Genomic DNA, 6917 nt, shown 5'->3' with positions numbered 1-6917 from the left:
AACATTCATTTGCCCTTCCCCTCGCTAAGAGAAATTACCCTTGTTCTGCGTTCCGTTTTTTAAAAAATATATATATATATATTTAGAAGCGTTATAAATATTTCCAAACAATGCACAAAATAAATAAGTTGGTAAACTATTCTGTAGAGCAGGGGTGGCCAAGGGTAGCTCTCCAGATGTTTTCTCCCATGGGATCCAGGGAACTGGGCAAAGGAAGGAGAAGAAGATATTGGATTTATATCCCGCCCTTTACTCCGAAGAGTCTCAGAGCGGCTCACAATCTCCTTTCCCTTCCTCCCCCACAACAGACACCCTGTGAGGTGGGTGGGGCTGGAGAGGGCTCTCCCAGCAGCTGCCCTTTCAAGGACAACCTCTGCCAGAGCTATGGCTGACCCAAGGCCACTCCAGCAGCTGCAAGTGGAGGAGTGGGGAATCAAACCCGGTTCTCCCAGATAAGAGTCCGCACACTTAACCACTACACCAAACTGGGGACCAGGAAAGTGAGGAACCTCAGCCAATGGAGAAAATTGAGGTTTTGCTCTGCAGCTCCTGTGCGATTGAGCTAGCCTGCTAAAGCAAGATGCAATGCAGAAGGCATTGGCCATGCTGGCTGGGGCTGATGGGAGTTGTAGGCAAAAAAAAACATCTGGAGAGCTACCCTCGGCCACCCCTGCTGTAGAGTTACCGAAGGGAAACAAGAAATATGAAAAATAAGGCTGTACGTCATCAGTTGAGAGACGAAAGAGAGGGAAACCACTGTGGTGGAGTGCTTGGAATGCTGCAGGGCAATTCTTGACAGGTTTTTCTCCCATTTAAGTAAATAGGCCTAGAAAGGCAACTCTGTTTAAGATTCTACAATTGGACTACGGTCTGAGAGACCCACATTCAAATGTGCACCCTGCCATAAATCTTACTGACCTTGGGCCAGCCACTGTCAACCTCACATACAACACAGCAAAAGAGAACCACGTATACCATTGGGGGGGTGGGATTAGTTTAAAAGCTACCCTGCCACATTGTTGATACTAAGCGCCAGCGGTGGAGAGCCCTTCCCTCAGTTCCTCACTGCCATCATCAGAGAGCTAGGATTGCACTCAGAGGTCATTTTGTAGAAAAACAGGTGGTGGAACTCATCCACGGATTGTTATGCAGCTGCACCTACTATTCAGTGGATAGGGTAGGTAGGTGGGGACGAGGAGGGGGAACCCTCAGAAAGGTTCAGGAGCTATGCTCCTGTGAGCTCCTGCTGAATTCAAGGCCTGATTATACTTATATTTGTCAGAGCTCACAACAGGGCAGGAGGGAGAGAGGGATGTTTAGGGGGAGGTGTTTGTGAGTTTCTTGCATTGTGCAGAGGGTTGGACTAGGTGACCCTAGTGGTCCCTTCCAACTCTATGATTCTATGAACAGGGCAGGAGGGAGTAGGGTTGCCAATCCCCAGGTGGGGGCAGGGGATCCCCCGGTTTGGAGGCCCTCCCCCCGCTTCAGGGTCGTCAGAAAGCGGGGGGGGGGGAGGGAAATGTCTGCTGGGAACTCTATTATTCCCTATGGAGATTTATTCCCATAGAAAAACATGGAGAATTGATCTGCGGGTATCTGGGGCTCGGGGGGGGGGCTGTTTGGGGGGTAGAGGCATCAATTTTTCAGCATAGCATCTAGTGCCTCTCCCCAAAATACCCCCCAAGTTTCAAAAAGATTGGACCAGGGGGTCCAATTCTATGAGCCCCAAAAGAAGGTCCCCCTATCCTTCAGTATTTCCTATGGAAGGAAGGAATTGGAAAGGTGTGCCGTCCCTTTAAATGTGATGGCCAGAACTCCCTTTGGAGTTCAATGATGCTTGTCACAGCCTTGACACAGCTAATGTTTCCTGGCTCCACCCCCAAAGTCTTCTGGCCCCACCCCCAAAGTCCCCAGATATTTCTTGCATTGGACTTGGCAACCCTAGGAGGGGGAGAGGGATGTATAACAGCACAGTGAAGAGTTATAAATGAGTACAACCCTGCTTTTATTGTTGTAGTGCCCGTGCAGTCCCATATGGGAGAATAGCTAGCTGACTTGCCAATACTTTCACACATGTTAAGTAATGCAGTTTCAGTCCACTTCAGAGACTGTCTGCAAGTGGATTTTACTCTTTCACACAGTAAAATCCAGTTGCAAGATGCACTGAAAGTTAATTGGAAGTGCAGTATTTAGTGTGTGTGAAAGGGCCTCCAGGTCTTGTGAGCTCCTAGATGAATAGTCACTGGAGTACTGCCTTTCTGACTGCTGCATCTTTCATGGCATCAGCGTCCATGGAGTAGTGCTTGGTGAATGTGCATGAGGAGAACCAAGACACCACCTTGCATACTTCTTTGACAGGGAAGCCTTAATGAATTGCTGCAGGGCAACTGCACCTTGGTGGAATGGGCACTGAGGTGTAACAGGCTGACACCTTGCGCGAGCTGGTAATATAATCGAATACAGGCGATAATTCATCTGGAAATGTATTGTGTGGAGAGTTTGTGGCCTGATCTAGGGGCTGAGAAAGAGATTAATAAGTTGTTGAACATATGGAGAACATATGAAGCTGCCTTCTACTGAATCAGACCCTTGGTCCATCAAAGTCAGTATTGTCTTCTCAGACTGGCAGCGGCTCTCCAGGGTCTCAAGCTGAGGTTTTTCACACCTTTTTGCCTGGACCCTTTTTAGTTGGAGATGCTGGGGATTGAACCTGGGACCTTCTGCTTACCAAGCAGATGCTCTACCACTGAACCACTGTCCCTCCCCTAACTGGCAGCGGCTCTCCAGGGTCTCAAGCTGAGGTTTTTCACACCTCTTTGCCTGGACCCTTTTAGTTGGAGATGCCGGGGATTGAACCTGGGACCTTCTGCTTCCCAAGCAGATTCTCTACCACTGAGCCACTGCTGTTCAGATATAATAGTGATGCATCTAGAGCATAAAGAGCACATTCTATTTCATTCTGTGGCTGCAGAAGAAATATTGGCAGAGTGATGTCTTGATTTAAGCAAAATTCTGAAACTGTCAGGTTGGAACTCAAGGTACAGCTATAATACTATCTGGCAGGCAATAATTTTGAAAAAAAACCAGAATCGTGTTGAAGGGCCTGGGGTTCACTGACTCTTTTGGCCGAGGTTATGGCCACCACAAATATGGTTTTCATAGAGAGTAGTCTGAATGCAAGCAGCTATATGTTCAAACCGTTTGCACATCAGTTTGGCTAGCATGAGAGAAAGGTTCCATTGAGGGACTAGAAGTTGGACTTGTGGTAATGAGTTTAACAGGACTTTAAAGAACACTTTGGATTTTCTGTGGGCAAAAATTGATTTTCCTCCAGTATATATGTGGGAACAGGCTATAGTTGCAAAATGCACCTTGGGAGGATGAAGACATTGCTCCTTGGACTAGAAGAAGAAGAAGAAATTGGATTTATATCCCGCCCTCGACTCCGAAGAGTCTCAGAGCGGCTCACAATCTCCTTTACCTTCCTCCCCCACAACAGACACCCTGTGAGATAGATGAAGATATTGGATTTATATCCCGCCCTCGACTCCGAAGAGTCTCAAACCGGCTCACAGTCTCCTTTACCTTCCCACCCCCCGCAACAGACACCCTGTGAGGTGGGTGGGGCTGGAGAGGGCTCTCACAGCAGCTGCCCTTTCAATGACAACCTCTGCCAGAGCTATGGCTGACCCAAGGCCATTTCAGCAGGTGCAAGTGGAGGAGTGGGGAATCAAACCCGGTTCTCCCCGATAAGAGTCCGCGCACTTAACCACTACACCAAACTGGCTCTCCTGGACAGGTAAAGGAGGTAATCAAATATTTGACTTAAGGAGCACATCATTTTGTTTCTGAGTGGCCCATGATGGAAAGTTCTTCCATTTTGAGCAGTATGAGCACCATGTTGATTGCTTCTATTTTGATCTTAAATTATTTGTGATATGTTTTGTATTTACCATCTTGTTTTATTTTGAGCTTAGGACCACAGGTCAAAGAAGCTAATAAATGAAAGGATATTTGCTCCTTGGTGTTTAACAGTACCTCTTTCACAGGTTCTGAAAAGCAACGGTTGGGAAATGAATGAGCTGCGTTGTCAAATGCACATTGTAGGAAGGAGCCCTGATGTAGGGGGCTGTGGTGTAGAGGACACGGCATCTTGAACAGCAGGGAAGCATGCCTGCCTTGGCCAAAATGGGGCTATTACTGTGGCCATTGTCTTTTTTGCCCTTTCCTTGCACAGCATCCGAGAAATCAACAGAAATGGGGTCCTCTGTCCATGAGATCTGGAAGGAGTTCCCTAAAGAATGAGGGTACCAGGCAGCTTGGAAACAGAAAAGGGTCTTTCTTGTTCACATCCATGGCCATATCCATGTTGTGAGTGACCCATTGTTCCAATATTGGAGGGAATGGTTGCTCTTTCCCATTACATGTGGTCAGCACTGGTTAAACTGCTTTGATTTCCAAGATAGTTATGCGGAGCAATTTCTCACGAGTGACTCAGACCTCGCTGAAAAGGGCCCTGCATGAGCAACCCAGTGCCCTGAGGCGTCTGTCGCAATGGTGATTTCTGGTATCGGTGTAATCCAGGACTTCTGACAGGGCACTTTGAGTGAGAATCCACTAGGACAGGAGTGGCCTCTTTCACACATGGTGTGTGCCTCTTAAAGCCTCCACCACCCTATTGGTCAGCTTGGAGAAGACATTTGTCTCTCTAAGTCACTTCTCTAAGCCAAGCCAGCCGGCAGCTTGGAAAATGCATTTGAAGTTGATTTCCTTCCACCTCTCCCTCCCCATCTATTTGCCTGCCTGCCTTCCTTCCTTCTCTTACGACTCTCAAGCATTTGTTTATTCTGTGGCTCTTATGTTAAGCAAGTTTGGTCACCCCTGCAATAGGACAAGGAACATATAACATGTCTTGGGGAATTTAGTTTTCTGGACTGGGGATGGCAATGGATGTTGAAGACCCTTAGTAACCACATCTGTAAGGTATGCATGTATGGTCAAGAATCTGGGATTATGGCTGTGGTAGAAGCCATTAATGTCAGGAACTTTTGAAAGTAGATGGCAGGTTTGAGCTGCAGGACGTTGCAGTGGTATATTCCTAGACAAATGGCCAGGATTCTGTGTAAGAGCAGAAGGGCTTTCGCCAGTTCCAGTGCTCTTTCTATGAAAAATACTTTCTAGGTAGGTTCTAGTTTGGATTTTCAAAAGCTGACTTGCAATTTGAGCCCCTCCAAAACTTTCAGGATTTATTGGACATCGGACTGTCGTTTTGCCTGAAAGTCTGCTATAATCAATCAACAATTTAAGTAAGGGTAGATTTTGCACCTTAACTTGTATGGATATGCCACCACCACCAGCTACAACCACCTTAATGGACACTCTGGGTGCTGTAGCTAATCTGAATAGTAGGACTGTGTATTACAGGAAAAGACTGCAACGTTGAAAATGAAGTTACTTTGACAGTCTGGCTTGATCTTTACATGAAAGTAGGCATCTAATAGACCTAGGGTCACAAACCATGCGCCTGAATGTAGTAGAGGAAGGACATCTAAGATTAATAACATTCTTAACTTTTTAATTAATAAAAACTTGTTTAAAGTCTTCTGGTTGAATCTCACTCCCGCCACCTCTTTCTTTTTCAACAAGAAGTGCCTTAAGAAAAAAAGCTGTGTGTTGTTCTTTTGGAGGTACTTTTGAAATTCCCTTTCTAAATTCAATGTGTCCAACATTATAGCATTTCAAATGTGACCAGACAGGAGTCCCAGAATTTAACAATCAAAAGCTTGGTGGATGACCTCCATCTTACAGGCCCTGTGGAACTGCAAAAGATCCCACAGGGCCCTAGCCTCTTCAGGCAGCTCATTCTACCAGTGTGGGGCTACAACCAGGGCAGACTCCCCCACTAAGCAAACTACGCCGTTTCCTAGGGTGCCGGGAGGGTGGGAGTGCCGAATTGCCCCCCCCCCAGTGCCCCAGCAAGTGCCTAGTTTGCCTGCCTTCTCTGCCCACCCGCCACCACCCACCCCTCCTTTCCCTTCGCCTCCCTACCCCCTCCCCGGCGCGATCGGACTGTGTCGCGCCTAGGCCCTGCTGGCCGCGACGCGGCGTGCATCTTATCTTTCGAAGGAAGCTCAACGGGAAGGGGGTGTGTGTGACAGAGTGCTGTTGCACCTTCCGGGGCACCACAGAACCTTGGGCCAGCGCAGACTGCAACTGAGAAGGCCCTCACTCGGGTTCCAGCTAACCTGGCTTCTCTAGGGCTGGGGATTGAAAGGAGATTTTGGAATCCAGACTGTAGTACTCTCTGGGGAACATATGGGGAAAGGTGGTCCAGTAGGTATGTAGGTCCCTGGCCATATGGGGCTTTAAAGGTAAGAACCAGTGCTTTGAAATGAATCCAGTATGCAATGAGTAACCAGCGCAGTGCTTTCAGCGCCGCTGAATGTGTTCTCGCAAGGAGATACCCAATAGCAGCCTGGCTGCAACGTTCTGAACCAGTCGAAGCTTGCGAATTTCAGACAAGGGAAGCCCCATGTAGTGAGCATTACAGTAGTCTAGTCTTGAGGTGACCATAGCATAGATCACTGTTGTTAGGTCATAACGGTCAAGGAAGGGAACCATCTGCCTAATTAGCCAGAGGTGGTAAAAGGCTGACTTGGCAGTGGTTGTTACCTGAGCCTCCATTGATAAGGAGGGCTCCAGGAGCACTCCTAAACTCCTAATCCTCATGGCCAGCACCAACTGCACCCCATCGAAGGCGGAGTGAGACCTCCATTCCCAGATGGCCATGACTTAAGTACAGGACCTCTGTTTGGTTGGATTCCGTTTCAGTCGACTCAGCCTGAGCCAACCAGCCACAGCTCGTAGTGCCAGGTCCAGATTATTCGGTCCATAGCTAGACCGGCCACCCAACAGTA

Source organism: Heteronotia binoei, chromosome 17 (assembly GCF_032191835.1).
Source record: "Heteronotia binoei isolate CCM8104 ecotype False Entrance Well chromosome 17, APGP_CSIRO_Hbin_v1, whole genome shotgun sequence".
Classification (NCBI taxonomy): domain Eukaryota; kingdom Metazoa; phylum Chordata; class Lepidosauria; order Squamata; family Gekkonidae; genus Heteronotia; species Heteronotia binoei.
This window is presented reverse-complemented; position numbering follows the sequence as displayed.